This window comes from Lontra canadensis, unplaced genomic scaffold, assembly GCF_010015895.1.
Source record: "Lontra canadensis isolate GAN:19392208 unplaced genomic scaffold, GSC_riverotter_1.0 scaffold1, whole genome shotgun sequence".
Taxonomy (NCBI): Eukaryota; Metazoa; Chordata; class Mammalia; order Carnivora; family Mustelidae; genus Lontra; species Lontra canadensis.
In genome coordinates, this window is record NW_022630995.1 from 69,066,737 (window position 1) to 69,089,748 (window position 23,012).

At 39.4% G+C, this 23,012-nt stretch overlaps 1 protein-coding gene across 3 annotated transcripts in view; it reads right to left on the minus strand.

Moving 5' to 3' along the window:
* Positions 1-23,012, minus strand: part of IL15 (interleukin 15) — a 95,300-nt gene that overhangs the window by 23,995 nt on the left and 48,293 nt on the right. The window contains exon 1 of one of the 3 annotated variants that reach the window (XM_032857152.1): positions 19,053-19,159. The exons of 1 other annotated variant lie outside the window; for it this stretch is intronic. The gene's annotated coding sequence lies outside the window, so the exon portion shown is untranslated. Of the gene's footprint in view, positions 1-1,632; positions 1,726-19,052; positions 19,160-23,012 lie in introns of those variants that run through there. One more of the 3 variants, XM_032857146.1, reaches the window with a different exon arrangement.

A 23,012-nucleotide genomic window follows, 5' to 3' on the forward strand; every position in this document is an offset into this window, starting at 1 on the left:
CACACATACTTTCGTTATAATATTGTAAATACTAAGACAGTTTGGGAGTTCAGCTTTTTAGGCTGAGAGAAAACATCCTCGAGGATACGACAAAAATAGATTACCCAAGAGGATGAATAAAATGGGTCAATCCAGGGAAGGGGAAAAGGACTTTCCAGGCAGAGGGAAAATAATGGGCTAAGGCAGAGAGGCATGAAACAATAGGAAACATGCAGGAAAAGTCCAACACTGCAATTTTTCTAGCGCGAGTTAGAGAAAGAGAGTGCTAGTGGTAGAGTGAAGGATGAACGGGTTGTCATGGGGAGCCCCGCCTGACAGGAGTATGGGCTGTTTGTTCACTATCTGTGAGTACCTCGGCACGATAAAATCTGCACTACATATAAATCATCCTGACCACTGTATGCAGGGCGTATGTGAAGGAAGCAAGACGGCAGGTAGGAAAATAGGTCAATTATTATCACGGTCATCAACAGAAGGACCTAACCTGAGGGAGAAGTAACAGGAATTGGAAAGTAGCCACAGTATTAGTTATCGTAGTACTACTGCCCAGCAAAATCAGCAGGGCTTGGTGGCCACCTGGGAATGTTGGTGAGGGAGGAGGAAGAGTCTAGAATGCCAAACCAGTTGTATGCTTTGATGTCAGCATCGTGAGGTCACTCATTGAGACTGGACACAGGCAAGACTCATCGGAGGGGAAGATGACTCACTCCGAGTTGCAAATGCTAATTTGGAATGCTGGTTGGGATACCAAGGAAAACATTCAGGCACACAGATGAATATGCAAATTAAAGCTTAAGAGACGTCAGGGCTGGAGATAGAATGCATTGGCTTCAAACCATGAGTTCAGAGGAGATCAAGCTCGGAGAGCGTGTAAAGAGAAAACCGCAGTGAGAAAAGAGAGAATGGCCATCTTTAACCTTTCTTCAGATAATGGCTTCAGTGAAAGGATTCTAATTGCTTCAGGTTATTGGTCACAGCTAACGTGATCATACAGCAAGCAATTACAGCACTCTCATGGACTGTGATGGCGCATCTCCTTGAATGTAAGCAGCATGTTCTTTCAATGAGAACATTTCTGAAATAGGGTCGTGTCTTATAAATGATCTCTGTCCTCATCCTCAGAAGAGCTGTTATTAAAAAGATTGTGCTTCTTAAAGAATTGATGGTGTTTCACCATGCAGTTTCTCTGGGAAAGAGACTTGGACAGATTTATGGGGAGGAGGTATGTTGAGAAATGTCTTTAGGATCAGTATCTGTGAGGGAGGGGAAGAGTGCTCACTTGTACAGAAGGAGAAATAAGGCCATTTGTGCCATCACCAACGGGGCTTTGAAGAGCTCTAAAGTTGGGATGGCCCTCTGGAGTTGTACCAGTTGGGAAAAGCCCTTAAAACGGTCCCCTCCTACCAAAACACCGGAAGGCTTCCTCTGGGGCGTGGGTATGACCCTGGATAAAGACAGTTTCTCCCAGAGAGGACTGTCCCCTGAGACTCTAGCAAGCAGCACTCCTGGCAGCTGTGGTAACCAACTCTTCATCCCTTAAGGAGAAAATGGCTAGAGCATGGCATCCATTACAAGTGACATTTATGAATGAAGGCAGTGCAGCATTTTTATTTCAATATCATTTGGTCTTACCACGATCATGAAGTATTAAACATAAATCTTCTCTGCACAACCCATTTTAAGATCCATTTTTAGTAAAGTATAGGTCATCTGAAATCCTACCCTATTGGGGATAAAGCAGAGAAAGAGGATTATTTCTGAAAATTAAAAAAATTATGTTAAGATCGAAAAAGACATTCACTACAAAACTCCTAGGGATTTCCTGAAAAATTATTTGGCAGTGGAAGAATAAAATAATAATGGTAAGTGCTAAGTTACTGAGCACTTAGGAGGAGAGGCAGATTTAACATAAAGTCAGTAGTGCTCCAACACCTCTGTCTTGCCCTGTCAATGGCGAAGAAGCAACAGTCCCAACCCTGTCGAGGGGGCACCGAGGGTGGGTGGCCCCAGTCTCTGGTCTACCTTCTACCTCCTAGAGGTCGTACTGGATTTGCAAACAGGTAGTAACTGCAGGCAGGCACCAACACTTCCTTCGATCTATCTGGACTCCAGGGACAATCTAGCCCCAGCAGACCTTGTCAAGAACCTGGACCTCATCTGTGACTCTACGGATATGAATATGATGCAGCAGGGCCACGATGTCCCAGGTTCTCAGCCACTTTACATTCCCTCCCCGCATCTCTCACAGCAAGACCTGCCCACGGGGTTAGGATGGGAGGTCAAGAGGAAGCACTAAGGACCTGGCCAAGCTGTGGAGACACTGACCTGAGATCTGGCCAAGTGAAACCCAGAAGCTGGATTTCTCCGAGGCTTCCCTCCAAACAAGGAGGACTGCCTGAGCAGGAAGCTGTGGGGTCATCAGAAATGCCCTATTTCCAGTAATGTGTTATCAAGGTCAATGAATCCTTCCTAAACCATCAATAAGAAGAAACAAATTCCAACCTACTTTGCTACAGAAAAAAAAATAAACTTTGTCTAACACCTAGCACATTCCTTCAGCCAAAAAAGGTACTATTTACTCTATAAGAAAATACTAAAAGTCACGATCATCTAAAAGAGGACTCTGAGTCTACACAGAGATTTGAAGGAAATAAAAGTATATAAAGATGAGTTAGTAAGTTTATTACTGATGATGATAACATTTTGTGATGTTTGTGGTATTTTTCAGTGCTTTTAATATCTGTAATTTGTGATTGCTTTTCCCCCTCTAAGTAAATATCCCCCAAAATGTGCTAGTCAAATAATTTTTCATTCATATCTAGTACTCTTTTTCCCAAAGAGGGCCCAGACACTGTAAATGCTTGAGGCCCTAAGAACCTGGATTCTCTCTTATTTGTGATACGCTAGACACTTCTTCCAAGCGCTCCATTGATTTAATCAGATAAATGTATGAGGCAGATGCTTTCATTAGGAAGAAGGCTGAGGACAAAGACTTTAAGGAACCTGCCATTAAGTGACTCATGGAGGACAAGGCAGTGTCAAGATTTGAACACATCTTTCCTGAGCTCATATTCTTTCAACTCTGGGCTATACCGAAATACGCGGTTTGCAGATTCTTTTTTTTTTTTTTTAATGTTTATTTATTTGACAGACAGAGATAACAAGGAGGCAGAGAGGCAGGCAGAGAGAGAGGAGGAAGCAGGCTCCCTGCCGAGAAGAGAGCCCTATGTGGGGCTCGATCCCAGGACCCCGGGATCACGACCTGAGCTGAAGGCAGAGGCTTTAACCCACTGAGCCACCCAGGTGCCCCTGCAGATTCTTTTGATGCACTTTGATATGCAGCCTTTCATGTATCATTCAACACTTACTAAGTCCCTTTTTTGGCTAAGGGAATGTGCTAGGTGCTGGACAATATCAGGCAGATGCTATAAAGCTCCTATCCCCACAAACTATACAGACTAATAAGAAGACCCAAAATGCTGCGAAAGAAAACATAATAAAATCAAAGGTATTAAAAAGTGCCACAAATAAATAAAGGAGGAATAATGAATTAAATTTTCATCTCCCCAGTGGAAGAGTGTGAGCAAAGGTGTATAAACACAGGCTAAGTCTTCCTTTTATTCATGGAACATTGGGGAGCTAATGTTACAATATTTTAAAATTTCAACTCAAGATAGTGGATATATTTGGGATAACACATTATTAAAGTTTCATTTCAAGACTAATTAACAGATGTCTTCTGAGTGCCCATGAGGTGACTGGCATTTTGATAGGTATTTGGTGATCACACTGAGAAAAAAATTTCAGATCTGGAAAGAATAAAGAGATCCTGGAATCTAACATCTTTTGTAACAAGGAAGCTGAGGCCAAAAGGATTTGTGGCATATGTTTCAGGAGTCCTCCCTTTCAGGAAGCCTTTCCCTAAATGACCACAGTCACATACCATTTTACCTTTTTCTAAACTCCGCACAGGCTTTGTTCTGTGGTTCTTGTTCTTTGATTGGGTACTTGTTTTACGTATATTGAGGTCATGAGCTTTTTAACTCTTTTTTTTTTAAATGATCAGTGACACTTTTAACATCTAAAAGCTATGGACTCATTCCTCAGAAAACATGCACATAAGCACATATCCATAGATTTAAATAAAATCATCTTAAGATTAAAATTTCATTCCTCTAGAGGTCTTGAGATCCCAGGTTAAGGATCTTTCTTCTAGATTGTTGGCTTCATGAAATTATTTTTTCTTATACCAACCCATAATATATGCATAGAGTACACTTATTTGTGTAACTCCTATAGTGCTAAACAGTGCAATAAATATGGTAGAAGCTTAGTAAATGTCCACTGATTTGAGTTACCCAAGAAGAAAGCTGCAGCCAACTGAAGACACAGAATAAGCCTCATCACTATGCTTGGTCATGTCTTACACTATTTCATGATTTCTCTTTAAAAAAAAAGTTGGGGGGGGGGCATGTGCCTGGATGGCTCAGTCAGTTAAAGGGCTGCCCTTGGCTCAGGTCATGATTTCAGGGTCCTGGGATCAAGCCCCATGTAAGGCCCCCTGCTCAGCGGTAAGCCTGCATCTCCCTCTCCCTCTGCCCACTCCCTCACTCATGCGAACTCTCTCAAATAAAAAAAAATAAAACCTTCAAAAAAAAAAAAAAAAAAAGACAGTCATTACCCTCGTGGGCTCAGTTTTACAGTGGAGGTAAAATAAACATTCAAGTTCAAACTTCGTGTAACCACTTGAATAGGACTATATGTGCAATAAAAATTCATGTTTAGGAGAGGACAGCACCTGTAACATAGAAAATACTCAATAAGTATCTGTAGGGTGATTGTGAATACATGAATGAATGAATAATAAAGAATGAATAAATGCTGCTGCAAATGGAGAGGGCTTTTGAATGGGGTGGCAACTGTGGTCGGTACTGAGTGAGTTGTGACGAGCACTGAGTATTGTACGGGAGTACTGAATCACTATGCTGTACACCTTAAACTAATACTACACTGTATGTTAATTAACTGGAATTTAAATCAAAACTTAAAAGAGTGAATAAAATTTGAATAAGAAGGAGGATATTTCAGCTAATATAGACCCAGCATAAATAATGCCATCTGATTAGGAGAAAACCCAAGAGCTTCCACTGAATAGAAAATATTTAAAGGGAGTCAGAGGACACTGCAGGGAAGCAAAACTTATCACCCCAAAAATGTGTCTCTTTGGCACTGGATTATTGTAAGTTGGTTATTTTTTAAGAAACCTTTGGCCTTCCTCCTAACTGCCTAAAAGAATTTAGAGGCCTCTCCTTGGGAAGGGAGATATCAGCATAGATAACAATAGTATAATATGAATAATACAACAATATTATAATATGAACAATAGTATAATGTGAAATAATATGAATATATTATATGAATATAATAACAATAGTATAATATGGTAGCAGACAGGCAGGAACTTAATAAAATCAGGGCTTCTGCATGGCCCAGTAAATATCTGTTTAACGAAAGGGCACTTGTTATGATGAGCACTGGGTATTATATCTAAGTGATGAATCACTAAATTCTACTCCTGAAACCATTACTACACTATATATTAATTATCTAGAATCTAAATAAAAATTTGAAGAAAATAAATAAAAGGGATCCCCCCCACCTGTTCAGTAATACCCCCCCTCGAAGAAATTACTCTTTTTTATCTTCCTATGAATTGTCTTCCCTCCCTTTGAAGTCCCAGACCCAATCCCCTTCTCCTTAGCTCTGGATGGCAGGTAAGCCTCAACCGCCTGACTACTCGTGGGCCTCATATTCTTATGGAGCCCTCCTACACACATAACTCAATTTGATTTTCTCCTGTTGATCTGTCTCATGTCAATTTAATTCTTAGACCAGCCACATGCATTTTGAAGGGGAGAGGAAAGTTTCTCACCAAAAAAATACATTTGACTCGTCAGGCTGGGGTGGGATTACATGCGACCTAGAAAGTGAAACTGAGGAATCCGATTTGATTTTCTAGATTCTTAGACAGTGATGTTACCTAACAGCTGTCCGTGACAGAAATTGGTAATTAAATGCCAAACTGAAGAGAAAAAAGTCAAATGTATCATTTTTTTAACATCAGTTTGTGTAAACACTCAGACCAGTTACTCATCTATTATTACACAAACCATGACCCTAATCTGATAAATAGTCCTCTACTTTAATAAATAAGTTTGTGATTCCTGGTAATCAATAGCCATTCTCTTTAAAGGGAAGGAAAGACTTGATTTTTTTTATAATTTTTCAAAAGACTTTATTTATTTATTTGACAGAGAGAGAAACCGCGAGAGAGGGAGCACAAGCAGGGGGAGTGGGAGACGGAGAAGCAGGCTTACCGCTGAGCAGGGAACCAGACGTGGGGCTCGATCCCAGGACCCCGGGATCATGATCTGAGCTGAAGGAAGACCCTTAATGACTGAGCCACCCAGGCACCCTAGGAAAGACTTGATTTTTTAAGAGTGATAATCTGTCATTGATTTAATGCTGAGCCCATGTGTTAATTATTAGCTGGATAAGTACAGGGTTGGGTCATAATTAGTTCATATCATATATGAAATTTTCCAACTTCTCAGCACATATACCTAATAGGAGCTCTCTTCTGGATTGTGGCCCTCTTTGTTACTATTGCTTCCTTAAGTGTATTTTTTTTTAATTTGTTTTATCAAGTATTCATACCATTTCTGTATTTTGACCAGGCTGCTAAAGCTCGTCAGTATTCAACCTCTTTACAAATCCCCTCACAGTATGACTGGGGTATAGCCCCCTGTGGGACTCTACCTAGGAAGCTGGCATCCATCTTGTCAGTTCAGATGAAAGAATGAACTAGAGGTTGTATCAGCCCCAAGGCATGACCGGACCAGCCAAGACACACAGAGGCCGAGGCTCAAGGGATAGGAACGCTTACTCATCATTCAAAGTAACTTGTAGGACAAGTAGTTAATCAGCACTGATGAAATCTCTCACATACAGAGATTTCTCACACTCCAAGACTCTTGAGACGAAACAGATCTTCAAAGGACCAGATGGAGCGGCGCCAGAAGTTAGTAAGTAGTATCTGCTGACACGACCCTCAGGGCCTCCGATCAGCAGTGGCCACCTTCTCAGGAGACCCCTGCCCCAAATTTGCCCTTAAAAACCCTCACTTGCAAGGCATCAGAGAATTTGGGATTTTTGAACCTCCCCATTTTCCCACCACACCAATAAAGTAGTCTATCCTTGTTTGCAGTAAGAGCTCAGTGTCAGTTTTTATTGGCTTGCTGTGACTGAGTGGATGAACTCTCATTTGGTTTAGTTACAGAAGTTTGATGGGGAAAAATCTGTAACTTGAAAAAATTAATTTTATTTGTGGAATTCAATTATCGATATTTTCCAAGATTGGCCTCAGTAAAGAAAATTCAGAATTAATCATCAGTAAGTGAAATTTTCCTAGTGTTCACATTTTCTTTCCACAAATACGGATCTTAATTTAAGAAGAGGGTGAATAAAGCTGGATATTAATGTATGAATAATTTATATGGGAAGCTAATAGTTAAACTTGCCTTTGCCATTAAAGCTGAACAAAAGCTCAGAAAAAAACTCCACAGTTCAGCGAGAACTATTTTTGAAGGAGGAAAGGTACACTGGAAGAACAAAACCTTGCATTAATAATCTCATAGCAGAGCACATGCATTCAAACATTGTATCTAATGTTGACTCTTCATCAAAAATTTTAAACAACTGTCTAGAAAAATCACTAAGTCTGTGATTTAAATTGAAACACAGTCTCTATGGTGCCAAAGGAAAATAATGAGTCTTGGCCTCAGGAACAACAAAATGGGTCACTTAAAGTCTGGGAGTTACATACAACAAATGGAGAGAATTGCCTTTCTGTACAAACAACCCCTTATCAAGCCAATTAATGACTTAACTCAAGCACCCAAAGAGATTTTATGGGTTATTATCTGAAAAGAAAGAAAGCTCTATAATAGGGTAAAAAGGCCATGCAGAGTAATTGCCTTAGGGAAAAAAATAAAGTTTTCTCACTTTCCAGTAGAAATATAGGAAACATAAATTATACAGGAATGAGAAATATGTTAAGGATCCTGTTATTTCACTTTGATTCCCTTGGGTACCCATTATCATACTAGAACTTAATATTTCCATAAAACAAACACCAAGAAGATGACAGAAAATTCTTTTCCCACTTAGGGCATTTCAACATCTGGGCTACCATGGGCCATTAAAGCACAACGAAACTGCCTGCGTGGCCTGCCACGTACCCTTTTATTTATTTATTTTTAAGGGGAAAGTGTAAGGAAATAGCTGGTTTAGACTCCCTTTGGCTGCTGAGCAACCTATTTCCAAGCAAAGCAAAAGATTACTATGACTCTACTCCCCTTTAAACAACACATCTTCTCCTTTTTTACTTAGGTTAATTAAACATGTCAACTCATACCAAAAAAAAAAAAAAAAGAGAGAGAGAGAGAGAGAGAGAAGGAAAAAAAAAAAAACATGTTTCATGATGCATCTCATGCAAGAGTTCAGAGCAAAAATCAAAAGGTTTTTTGGGGAAAGAAGAAAATTATACAATAATGGAAAACAGGCAGTCTGTTGGGCTCTGCTTGAGGAAGGCAACATAGGACAACTAATAAATTGCAGAATTACAGGGAGAATTGAGGTATGTGCTGGCTGAGTTGAATACCATAGATGTCAGCCCACAAGAATACAAAGACAGGGTGACATGTAAGTGGAGAAGTCTGAATATAGAAGAACTGGCATTAAAGAGTGCTTATTTCAGTTAGGAAATCTCCCCCAAAATGTTCAACTTATACTCACTGAGGACATCCTGGTGCATTGCAGCTCTTGGGAGCTATGCCTAGAGTAGCAAAAGAGGTGAATTAACTTAATTGATATTTGGTCTTTGAGAGTGTAACTATCCAAGGAAGACACCCAGAAAGCTTGGGTCTAATGTCCAGCACGGATAGGTCCAACAAGGCTATATAGAGCCCCTGAAGGAAGGCTGGTGGGAGAGAAAAAGAGTGATCCGATGAAGGATGTGTCCAAATAAACTGGGCAAACAGAACTCTGAGTTAAAACACTCATGTTCTGGGGTGCCTGGGTGGCTCAGTGGGTTAAAGCCTCTGCCTTCGGCTCAGGTCATGATCCCAGGGTCCTGGGATCAAGCCCCACATCAGACTCTCTGCTCAGCAGGGAGTCTGCTTCCCCTCCTCTCTCTCTGCCTGCCTCTCTGCCTACATGTGATCTCTCTCTGTCAAATAAATAAATAAAATTAAATTAAAAAACCACTCAGGTTCTGAGATTTTAATAGTACACAGGGCAGCAACTTATAAAGATAATTTCTGACCACATTTTATAAGACCCCTTTATAGCCAAGACATAAAGCCATCCCCATAGAGGAAGCTTTACAGCAAAACTTTCCATCAAGTGTTCGTTCGACAGAAACAGAACCAACCGACAACTCTCTGATATTCAAAGAACAGCCAAAAAAGTAAAAGCAGTAACACAATATTCATTTAGTGGAATGAAGCACATAAAACACAGGAGATAGCTCACTTCTGGACATGGTATTGGTGGCATCAGGCTTCCTGCCTTGAACACGCAGAGTCACACTCACCCTCCAGCTATAATAAAATATTGCTATCCAGCTAGAAAATCAACACATTGGCTTCCAAAGCACATGGACGCGGTACTTTTCCTATCAGAATCCTACAGCTTTATGAAGCCACGTACTGATGGAATGGCAGTGTAAAAAGAAAATAAAACCGAAAGGAACAGACAAACAGCTGTTTCCCCTTGCAACTAAGGCATCACTGCAAACATAGAGTAGTGGAGGTTCTTACACAGTGAAAACTCTTTTTGTTCTCTACATACTGAATGACAGCACGAATAGTCTTGCTCTGTCTTGGTTGCTGTTTTCCAAACTTTATTACCAGAAAAATCATTCCCTATGTGCATGTTGCCCATAATATCTTCCCTTCCAGGGAGAGAAGTTATAGCTCACACCCCATTTCTAATTTAAGTGTTGATTTAATTTTCTTTAACACTTTAGAAACTCAACTGGTTGCTTGGACTTGTCACAACTGGGCCACTGACTTGGAGGAGAACCCATGAGAATGGCAATACCAGTGCTCTGTACCACGTACTTCACAAAGAAACGCAAAATCAACTTTGCTAAGACAATGCAAAACAGCTCTGGCCATCATCTGCCATCACAATGTCTGTTTTAATATTCAGTACCTTATTCTCAAGAGCAGAAACAGGGATTGCTCATTAAAGAGCAATCATGCATATACCGTGACCAATGACATGCCAAATAAAAGATATTTCTGGTGACATAAAGAGAAAGAAGAAAAAAAAAATGGAACACTTTTTTGAGAAGAGCAAAGTGTGCATAAAAGTTGAAACCCAAGAAAGTTTTCTTGTGTGAAGAAAGAAAAATAATTCTATGGCCATTCCAAAGAATTTTACTATAATATCACGCACATTCAACTATAAAATTTTTTCACATGTCTTTATGAGATCCAGCAAAGAAATTTCTAAGCTGTCAAACCAAAATAAATATTTCCAGCAACTTGGACACTGACCAAAATATGTCATTGCTGTATTTAAAATAAAAGAAACTTAGAACAGCTCATTTAAGGGACAATAAAGTTCAGAGATGTTTAGTGACTTATCCCAAATTACGTAGTTATCAAGAAAAACCAGGACTGGACTTTGTTTCACACACAAACTATACTGTTGCTAATACAACTGAGCAGGTTATAGTCTGTGAGGCTCCATCTGACGTGGTTAAATCATGGGGGGAAAAGCAGATGTCTATTACCATCTCCATGACGAAAAAAAGAAGATTCAAAGGGGCCAATAGAGAAATCAATGGTTCTCTCAAAAAAAATTGCCCTCAACAGCCTAAGAAATATATGCCATATAACTGTTATTTAAAATCAACAAAATAATGCTTATCTGTTTTCCTTTTTCACAGTGTACACCACCACTTCAAGTATTCTGCTTCATAAAAATCCATGTGGTATCCAGTCAATGGCAGCTTTTTTAGACTAAGAATGGGATTGTTCTTAATTGCCTTTATATCTTCCGCAGTTTGCAGCAATCTTTAGCACACTGCTATAGGAATTGTAGTAAGAAGCAACTCAATTGCTTCTTAAAAGTATATAAATAAAAAGAAAAATTATGATTGCCCTCAGACTTCGAAAAGAAACAGAAATGAGCATGACTCTTAGTTAACCAACTCTTTAAAGCAGGGGAGAGACAGGGTACAAGGAGAAACCAAAGCTTGAAATCAAAACAGGGCAGGCCAAACCAACATTAGCACAAATCACAGAAATATGGAGAGTTAACAAAACCTAATGTATGTGATTCTTGACCATCTGGATCTCCTGTTTTATAGGACCAGTGTGCACAGAAAGCTTGTGCTAGAACACTCTAAGGCAGTACTTTTTCTAGCACGATGTGGCACCAACACAGTCTGACTATAGAGCACTAAGGCTGGTCTCCATAATGCCCACAGATGACATCCGACCCTCAGATCAATGTGATACGGGGACAAAGGTCTATCATTCAACCAAAACCCGGGCTTGACCTCCAAATCTGTCAGTTACTGTTTTGAGTAATAGGATGTAGCAAGTAGAATTATACACCCCCCCAAACCCCCCAAATCCCACCCTAAATGTGCATCTGATGAAGGATAGCCCCTGGGGTTGTGTTATGTTATATGGGTACAGCTGATCTTAATAGATTATTGAAGGGGGTAGGGAGGAGGTGGCTAATCTAATCACACGAGGCTTTAAAAGCAGAGCATTTTATCTTCCTGGTGGCAGAAGGGAAAGCCAGGTAGTCTCAAATCGTAAGGAGGACTACACATGCCTTCGAGAGAGCCGCTGTAGGAAGCAATCCCAGTGGCCTCTAGGAGTGGCGCATGACCCCTGCCGATAGCCAGCAAAGAAGTAAGGAAGGACCTTACTCCTACCACAAAGGACTGGGGCGCCTGGGTGGCTCAGTGGGTTAAGCCTCTGCCTTTGGTTCAGGTTATGATCTCAGGGTCCTGGAATTGAGCCCCACATCGGGCTCTCTGCTCAGCAGGAGCCCGGTTCCCTCTCTCTCTATGCTTGCCTGTCTGCCTGCTTGTGATCTCTCTCTCTCTCTCTGTCCAATAAATAAATAAAATCTTGGACTGAGTTCTGCCAACAAGCTGAATGAGTTTGGCATGGATTCTTTCCAGAGCCTCCAGATAACAGCCCAGCCTGGCAGAAACCTCAATTTCTATCTTGAGACCCTCGGTAGACAATACAGTTGAGTCTGTCTGACTTTTGATCTCTGAAACTGTGCCATAGTTAACAGGAATTATTTTAAGTCACTAAGTTTGTAAAGATTTGTTACACAGCATAGAAAACTAACATATGAGGGAATTTATTTAACTTCCCGAACTGCTAAAAAATATAAAAAAACAAATCACTAATGGTTGTCATGAGAAGGCACACCGTGTGCCTGGTACAGTATTTCACATGCAGAAAGAATTCAAGACACGATTACCGTACCTTTAAATACTTCATTTTATGATATTTCAGAGATTTCGGACACATTTTGGAAGTCAACCTTTCTGAGGTCCTCTGCAAACCTGTTTGGGTGCTACTTCTGCCTTTGTTCCCCTATACACTGAACAGATTTACAGGTTTGTGAGATTAAAATGAAGTTTTATGGGTATTATGCTAAGTGAAATAAGTCAGACAAAGACAATTATCATAGGATCTCACTGACTTGAGGAATTGGAGAAACAAGACAAAGAATCATTGAGGAAGGGAGGGAAGAATGAAACAAGATGAAACCAGAGAGAGAGACAAACCATAAGAAACTCGTAATCTCAGGAAGCAAACTGAGGGTTGCTGGAGGGGAGAGGAGGTGAGAGAGATGGGTGGCTGGGAGACAGACACTGGGGAGGGTGTGTGCTATGGTGAGTGCTGTGAATTGTGTAAGACTGACCAATCACAGACCTGTATCCCTGAAACAAATAATACATTATATGTTAATAACAAAATGAAGTTTTATATCACAATAAAATATTCAGATGATTCTACAAAGCCCATGTAAAAACCAGTCTTGTTAACTTGTTTTGTATGTTTATTTGTATGTCTTGTTAATTTGTATGTTCATCGATACATGCCACACTTCAGTTGACCATAAAGTAACCACAACATAAAGGATTCACATCCTCATCAGTAAACAAAGGTCCCGAGGGCTCTAGTTGTGGCTCACTGCTACAATAAAGAGCACCTGAAGTATTAACTGAAACCTGCAAATCTAGTATCAACTTTAGTCAAGCAGTTTAAATTCTGGCACCCAAACAGAAAGATCAAGTGCTTTGTTAATGTTCAACTTGCTGACTTGTTGAACTGCTCTGAGTAATATGTAGTCACCAAAGTACAAATGTGTGCTAAGAGAGAAAGGCAGGTCATTAATTATGCTGGAATATTTGGAATGCAGAAGAAACCAGAGTGTTTGCTCTGAGAGAGAGCGAAACCATATAATAATACTGAAAAGAGACTGAATTCATGAGGCTATTGTCAGGATGACGGGATATTCTATATGTTAGGCAAATATGGGCAGAAGTTAGGGAAAGGTAGCCAATTACAGAATGTGAGTGGAAACACACTGTGGGAAGGAAATAAACACATTACCTCTTATGTGTCATAAGAGGCTGATGTGTTCAAAGAACCGCCATCTAATAGTGGGGAGCTCTGAGGACAGTGGGGCCAGGAGGTTATTATCCATCTGAAGAGGGCAAGGAAGCCGTAGAAAGCTGTAGGAAGCAAAGAAACATCACCAGCATAGGAAATACGGTGAGGAGATAAAGCAAAGTTGAGGTATTTGATTTAGGTACCATCATTCTCAGAGCAATGTGCTAAGGGAATTGCCAAAAATACAAAGGCAGTCAAATAAAATCATATCCTGCGTGACATAAAGCTACCATTTAACGAGAGACCATGTGAACAGTAGAGCTCAATGTCTGCTCTTTGGCACACAACGAAAAGATGGATCATTGTATGCTTTTTTTTTTTTCAATGCCAAACAACTATGGGTCCTGATCCAGAAAACAGGGCTTCTATTAAATTTGTAATTGGATGAAAAATGCATAAAGGCAAGAAGGAAATTTTATCAGTGTACCCTCAATTTAATCCATTCAACAAATATGGATCACCCACTGCAATGCTCTAAGTGCTGGCTATGAAGTGAAGACAAAACGGTGATCAAGGTCAATGTCATACCTGTCCTCATTGAGCTCACTGTCCAGTGAGGAAGACGAACCCACAGCTATTACATAATAGTGGGAATTACTAGAGGAGGATACTCTGAAAACACACAAGAGAGGTGTCTAGCCTGAAAATAGACTTCCTGAAGGAAGAAACACGGAAGCTAGGGCCTCCAGGGCAAGCAGACATTCCTTAAGTGAAAAGGGGATGGGATAGTGGCACATGGAGGGGGCCACATGTCTAAAGGCTAGAAGATAAGAAACTGAGTTATGTTTTCAAGAAAATGAAGACATTCCCTAACACTAGGACTATACTCAACATACATACTTGTCTATAAACTGGAGTATCTCTTCTTTGTTATTACTGCTTTTATGTCTGTTTTTAAATTGGGCAGTGCCAAACTAGAAGTGGTTAGGAGCCCTCCCTAATTTTATGTATGAAGTTTGCTCTTATGTATGAAATCTACTGTTCAATCTAGATCCTGTGAATATTTTTCTATGGAAAACTGCTACTCCCAAATGTTTGAAATCCCTTGTTTTCAGCAAAATGGGCAAGACTGTGTTCCCATTTTGTCATACATACCCACAAGATACTGTAGGATATAAATCATAAAGTTACTGAGACTACAAAACAACAAAGATATATGCAACAACATATTTTGTTGTGAAGTCACTTAAAAAGTAAGGAAACTCTAACCAACTGAAATGACATTGAAACTACAAGATTAAAACAACAAACAAAAAGCTAAAATCACTTCCCATCCCTATTCTATGCTTTTTAAGCCTTGGTTAAACACTGAGAGAGGAAAAAAAAAACTGAATTAAAACCTATTTCTCTTTTTGTCATCAAGGAATTAAAGTGACAGCTATTAAGAATTAACAAATTCTAAAAAAATTCTAATAAATTCTATTGCTAAACCACTGACGATAATGTAATGATCAACTAAAAAGACTTTAAAACTCTCAAACTACTAGATTTCCTCAGAGATACAAACAGATTTTTCATTCAACGCATTAGTTAAAAGTGGTTACAATTTTTCTTTAATTATAAACAATTGCTATGAGCTGTATAGATCTTAAACCATATCTTATTTCATATTATTATGTGCTAGTAATGATCACTGAAGTATAGGGGAAAAAATAAAACCATTAGCCCTTGTATATAGAAAAATACTTACATTTCATCAAATGCGAAATGAAAACCCAGTGTTAGGTAGATGGCCACAACAATCCTGGGCATCCCGCGTCCTTATACAACATGCTTCACCACTCCGCCCACTGAGAGGGGAAGTCTCTTTCCCCTCCCACCAATCCGGATTGGCCCTCTCCCTAGAACCTGCTATGACTGAGAGGATGTGGAAGAAAAAACCAGCAATCTCCAAGGCTAGGTCCTAGGAGGGCTTGCCCCTGCATTTTCTCCATCTTGAAATGTTTCCGCCGCCTTGAAAGCAAAACCAGGGAAACTACTAATGAAGAAACTACAGGGAGAAAAAAAACTCAGACCACAGCCAGTCCCAGGTTCCCAGACATGTGAGTGAGGAAACCCTGGATAAGACCAGACAAGGCCCGCAGAAAAGTTGCCCACCCAACAGACAGAATCATGAGAAATAATAAAGTGTGGTGGTTTTGAAGCCACTAAATTTTGGGTGTTTTCTTATATAGCAACAGACAACTGAGTCGCTATATATAAATTTTTCAATCACAAGATTTAGAAAATAGGAGTTTGTAAATCCTTGTCAATATATCCCTCAGACTATATAACATGAGATCATCTAACCTTCCATAACACTCTGAAGTACTTTTCACAACCTCCTTTTTTCCCAACATAACCTATGAGCTAGTTATCATTACTATCCAGATTTAAAGAGGAGAAAACAAAGTCTGATTAGTTTACCCAGTTAGTTAGTGTGTCCACAAAACTGAGCCTCCCTTTTAGTCTGTGACTTTCTTCAGGTTGGGCTTACCTAATGCATCTTTGTATCTCAAGCACATGCATGGCGAATGCAGTAAAGAAGGGTATATTTTTAAGGCTGGATGGATGAATGTGTGGACAGATAGATGGATGAACGGATAAATGAATCCACTGGTGCCTCCTCAGCTATTTTAAATATTCAAGAAAAATTATATACATCATTTTGGTGGGTAGCTCCCCCACCCCCTATAAACACACCCCTAGCCCCTCCAAGTTTTTTCTTTTCCATGCTCATTGTTTTGGCTATTTTTCACTTGAGTTAGTACCTAGATATTTTATATTCTTGGTTGTCTTCTCCTAAGTCAAATTCTACTTATCAATGTTTCTCTTAAAACTGAGAACTTGAAACTGAACATAATACTGAGTTCATCTAAAACTACTCTCTGTAATCTGAACTCTGCATCCATAAGAAAGTAACAGTCTCTGTGGATTTCAAAAGTTTATCAGAAATAAAGCATCACCTTAACTAAAACAAAATAATTTCTGGGTTTTAACGAAAAAGACTGAATCTCTCTAGAAATTTGTTGTAAAATACAAAATGCCTTGGCTAAATTTACAATCAATAAATGTCAGCTAGGAAAATGTACTTACTCTCTAGTAATCTACTTGAATCAAGGGAATAAATGGACTCATTAATTTTGGCTAGCTTAAGAGCCTTCTTTAAATTGTACCATTGATTCTGGTTAATTTGGATAGAATTAAAGAACTCAAATTGTTTTATTAATTCTTTCTATACGCATTTACTTTGGTCAGTCTTAAAAGAATACAACTCCCTCCAACCCCACAGTTAAAATATAAATAATCTCAATGTCTTAAAGTGAAGGGCAGTTGGTTATGAATAGGGACAGGCAGGGGTAGGCAGGGCTAGGCAGGGAGAGACAGGCACGGGGCCATAGGATCAGGCTCACAAAATTCAAAACGTAGGAGATGAAAGGAAACCAGAGATAAGGGAACAAACCAGACCATCCAGTCTTAGATGTCAGAGGTGGGGTCTTTTATAACAGCTACTTGTGACCAACCAAGAATTACTGGACCCTAAAAAGGACGCCACTGAAGGGGTTATCACTAGTCCTTACTCAACGGTGCAATCAATAGAGATGTTATACAGATTTAAGTTCCCTGGTTAGTTTTTTATAAAAGAGATCCCTAAAAGCCTTCAGTGGCAACCTGTAGGGGCCCCTCTCACTCCTGAGAGCTTTTCTCCTGTATCCTTGCTTAATAAACTTCTATTACTTTACTCACTCTCCTTTGTCTGAGGGATTCATTCTTAGACCCCATGAGACAAGAACCTCTCTCTCCCACATCAGCTACAATTCTTATGTCTGGTTTCATTCTATCATTTATCATGATGACAGCATCATAGACGGAAAGTAACACTTTTTGTCTCTGTGACACCCGTGACACCCAGCAAGTCAAACATAACTTTGTGTTAATTTCTGTGGAACTATGAAATCATGAATTCCCTGAAATGGTTATGTTACATTCTCATGAGTATTTTAGAAACGTATCTATATTAATTTTATTGAACTTACTTTGGTATCTAGTTGAAAGAGAAGTTCTTACAAAGTAACTTTACAGGACTCACAAGAAGAAAAATACAATTTCATAAAACCTAGTTCTAGACAAAAATTCTTTTGCTTTAAATATTTATATCATTTTATCTTCATAACACTATTCAATTTTAGTTAGAATACTGTAATACAGGCATCCATGCTCACTAATGACTTCTCAAATTATATAGTTGCTGAAGATGAAGAAATCTAAATCTAGGGGCATCTGGGTGGTTCAGTGGGTTAAGCCTCTGCCTTTGGCTCAGGTCATGATCTCAGGGTCCTGGGATCCAAGCCCTGCATTGGGCTCTCTGCTCGGCGAGGAGCCTGCTCCGCCCACCCCCGCCTGCCTCTCTGCCTGTTTGTGATCTCTTTCTATGTCAAATAAATAAATAAAATCTTAAAAAAAAAAAAAAGAAAGAAATCTAAATCTAGATCTCTAACCCACAACAACTCTGCCAAGATTCTGTTCTTCTGCAATAAATTACAGCAGGGGTTGGCAAGCTAGGTCTTTAGATGACAAATCAGGTTGCAGCTTGTTTTTGTTCTACATTTTTTGCCTTTTTAAAAAAATTAGAGGAAGAGTTTAAAACATTTAAAAAGAAGATTCTGTAAATATGTAAATATGTAAAGAGTCCATATTTGGTGCACAAAGACTAAATTATTTATCATCTTGCCCTTAACACAAACTATTTGTCAATTCCTGACTGATGGATGTTTCTACTTGTATAGCCTATCACGATCTCAAACTTGACCTAAAATCAAAGTTTTTCTGTCCAGGCCTACAAAAACTCTTATAGACTACAGCAGAGAAAGGAGTACCTCCCAACACACACCACCCCCTACCCCTCAAAAAAAATTCTCCCTAGACAGTACCCTCTTCTGACAACTCTCCATTTCTCTCCTATTCAACAATGGCTGGAGTCCCTCTATAACCCCAGCCAGTAATCTCTATGTCTTCCTGGATCCCTGCTGCTATTTGCAACAACTTAATCTGGGCTTGTGTCTCCTTAAGGCTGAACTGTCTTAACTTCAATCTTTTCTCTCACTTTTTGACTCTACTCTTTGTATTCCTTATGGGTTCATTTATAACAACATTACCGTCACCCAAATATTATCAAGTCTTCCTATTGCTTACTATTATATGCCTAAATACCACGGTACTTTCAATACATACAAACATACATACATACATACTATAACACTTTCAAAGTCCTACTCACTCAGGTACCTTTATTTCCAAATTTCCATTTACTTGCCAATAGCAAGTTTCTTATTTCCCTCCAGTGAGGTCAATCACTTTACCACATTCCACTTATGTTCCATGCCTCCAAATATCTAAAAGAAGGATAGTTTTTTACTATGACTAATAATATCAAAAGAATAATTACTAACAAATAATCGAGTACTACTTATCAGTTACTGTTCTAAACTATGCATATATTTTTAACATTTTTTTACAGCAACTTTATAAGGAAGATAATGATATTATCATAGCACAAAGCTGAGAAATCTGAGGCACAGAGAAATTATACTATTTGCCCAAAGTTACACAGTGAAAACAGGTGGCAGCATCAGAGCAGGAAACCAGGCAGCCTCGCTTGCATCCATATTTTTACCACTATACTATGCTCTTCTCAACTAAAGCAATGTTCATTCCTGTTTGGAAGACCCCTACCATCTGGCTTTACCAGAGGCTCCTACCTTGAAAATGTGACTTGGTCTAGAGAGAGCTTCTTCACAGTAGAGAGTAAAAACACAATCTATACATAAACACCAGACAACAGGTTACCGTCAGGATCAGAAGGATGGGATGCAAGTCGATATCTCAATGAGGACGTAAGAAGCCTAAGAGAAACAGAGGTTGAAGAAGACACGTGTGCAGTAAATTCCCCCTTCGGGGGGTTGATATGTTTGGGAAAGTGAGTGGAGAGTACACTTGGGGGAAGGCTTGGTCCTGCCTCTCAGCTTTGAAATCCCTAATGGATACCATGTGTTGGGTAGCCCCATTCTAGAGGCAGTAAAATGTGATGGAAGAACCAAGACAAGGATCAGCTAGGCAGAGAAAAAGACTGAGAACACAACCAAGCCTCCTCTCTGGAAGCAAGTCAGAAGTTTCTCCCTAAACCCACAAAAGAACATAGAAGATGACTGAGAAGGAGCCAGCAGCGTGCACAGGAGAGGCAGTGGGGAGATGGCATAAAGCAAGCTGACCCCAGTAGAACAGAGATGGCTTTAAAAGCATGACCCAGTAAGGTAGACTGAGGCCCAGAGGATCTGCAGCATCTGTCTTTCCCAAGGCCTTCCATTTCAAAGAAAATCTCTCTCAGCAGGCACATGCATATATGCTTGCTGAGAGTATTATCGCTATCACGAAAGTAATCATACAACAAATTTTAATAAAATTACAAAGTGGTTTAACCACAATTACAAAATACATATTGAGAAAAAATAATCACACATCATGGATACTTTTGTAATGCACAAATCCATAACTATAAAGTGAGCTTTACTAATAACAGTGATGGTAGACAAAGCCTAATGTCCCATAAAGAAATGTTAACCTCGGGTTAGGTTTTTCCTTCGAATATATAAATAACCAATTACATCAGAAAATTAAAACTTAGAGAATTAAGTAAGCTTACTTAGGCAGATGATGAAAGCGAGGCCCATGCTTATGCACATACAGGACTAATCCTCGGTATATATATATCTGTGTATGGCTAACCCTCAGAAGGCTTTGACAACCTTCTGAATATTATGTGCATTACAATACCCAGACAAAAATAAGCACCTTTCCCAATATCACGCACTATAAGAGAACTAGAAGGAAAAAACACTGAAAAATTAGTATTTGATTCAACTCTACCCTTCTTCCTGATAACTGAATAAACAGAGCCCTGAAAAGTAGAAGACGAACTTGTTTCTCAATCCTGCTGACTGGACAAAGCAAGTACACATTTTTGTTAAGGTCAGTGGCATACTGAGAGTGGGAAAAAAGAGTAAGAATTAAACCACAGAGGCTCAAACACGGGGTGGGCAGATGTGAGCTCTCACTAAGGTGGGCCATGCAATCGAACATTCCAGGCAGACTTGCTTTGCTCAAATTCTTTCATCTTAAGTTATCCCATAGAAAAATCATACCATCATCTCAAAGATGGCAATAATAGTCATCGCTTACTGAGTGCCAGCTCTATTCCAAGGGCAATGCCAAACGCATCACAGGCTTTAGCTCATGTGCCATTTATAGAATGCCTATGAGGTAGGTATGATTGCTATCTGCACTTTATAAATGAGGAAATGGAGAGCAGAGCCTAAGCAGCCACCCAGAGGCTGTGATGCAACGCTGCCAAGCTGGAGAGCCGCATTTCAAATTCTAGCCAGCCTGATCTCTTCAACACCGCACCAGTCCTGAGCTAAAAATACCTCTGGCAAAATTCACTACACATTTTTTTAGAATAATAAATTCTTAATAATAGGAATAGAACAGTAATTTCCTATTACAAGCAAATCTTCCTGAAACTAATTCCAGCTTCAAACCTATTAGCAAATCACTCCAAGTATCCCCATCATGTTGAAGAATAAGAATGGGGGCACCTGGGTGGCTGTCAGTTGGGCGTCTGCCTTCAGCTCAGGTCATGATCCCAGGATCCTGGGATCGACCCCCGCATCGGGCTGCCTGCTCAGTGGAGATCCTGCTCCCTCTTCTGCTCCCCCTGCTTGTGCTCTCTCTCTCTGTCCAATAAATAAATTTAAAAAAAAAGAATAAGAATGGATGCTCTCATGGCTATTCTTTGGTATCTGGAAGAAATTCCCAGAATTTCTTTTCTTTCTTTTATCTTTTTTGGGCTTTTATTAGTTATTTGAGAGAGAGAGAGAGCGCATAGAGGCAGAGAGAGAAGCAGACTCCTCTACTGAGCAGGGAGCCTGATGTGGGCAGGACTCGATCCCAGGACCCTGCGATCATAACCTGATCCAAAGGCAGATGTTTAACCAACTGAGCCACCCAGGTGCCCCTGAAATTTGATTAATAAAAACAAGGTGTAAAAATATATAATTATAACTATTTAAAAACATAAAACCATTACTTGTAGATATTACAATTATTTATTTTGATTCTACAATTATTTAACTAACAAAGTAAGCAAATTACCCGAGACATCATATGAACTAAAATAGCAAGTTCTATGAGAAAGTTTGTAACAAAATGAATGAAAAATAAAAATTAAATAACCACTTATTTTCATGTTCATCATCTGTATCTTAGTAATATGTAGAGAAAATCACCTAATTCACATTACTGACAAAATTATACAATACTTAGGAATGAACATGATAAGGAAATACACTAGAACAATATAAAAAATCAGTAAAACTAGATTGAAAAGCAAAAAGGACAATCAAATACTTTGAGAAGCATATTTAATTCCTGAATGGTAACACTGCATATTACAGATGTATAATTTTCTTTCCAAATTATTTCATAAGAAATGAAATTGGAAGTGAAATTGACATAAAAATTGAAACAGGAAGTGCGATTGACTCTATGATTTTTAAGTTCATGTGGAATCGTCCACTGGTGAAAATAATTTTGAAATTAAAAGGCAATTAAAAAAAAAAAAACTAGTCCTAGTAGATGTCAAAATTTACCACAAAATGAAAATAAGTGACCGCTGTATTGACAGATATCTCTATGAAAGAATCTTGGGACAGCAGGTAAGAAAAATGGTTATTATTTAACAAAGATCCTATGAAGCTACTGGTTAGGTGTTGAGAAAAATTATATTCTCCTCTCACTTCATATGACAAATTCCAGCTTTAAAAAAAAAGACAGCTAGAGGGAGGAGTCAAGATGGCGGAGAAGTAGCAGCTGAGACTACTTCAGGTTGCGGGAAATCAGCTAGATAGCTTATCTAAAGATTGCAAACACCTACAAATCCAACGGGAGATCGAAGAGAAGAAGAACAGCAATTCTAGAAACAGAAAATCAACCACTTGCTGAAAGGTAGGACTGGCGGAGAAGTGAATCCAAAGGGACGGGAAGACAGACCCCGGGGGGAGGGGCCGGCTCCCGGCAAGCGGTGGAGCAACGGAGCACAAAATCGGGATTTTAAAAGTCTGTTCCGCTGAGGGACATCGCTCCAGAGGCTTAACTGGGGTGAAGCCCACGCAGGGCCAGTGTGGCCTCAGG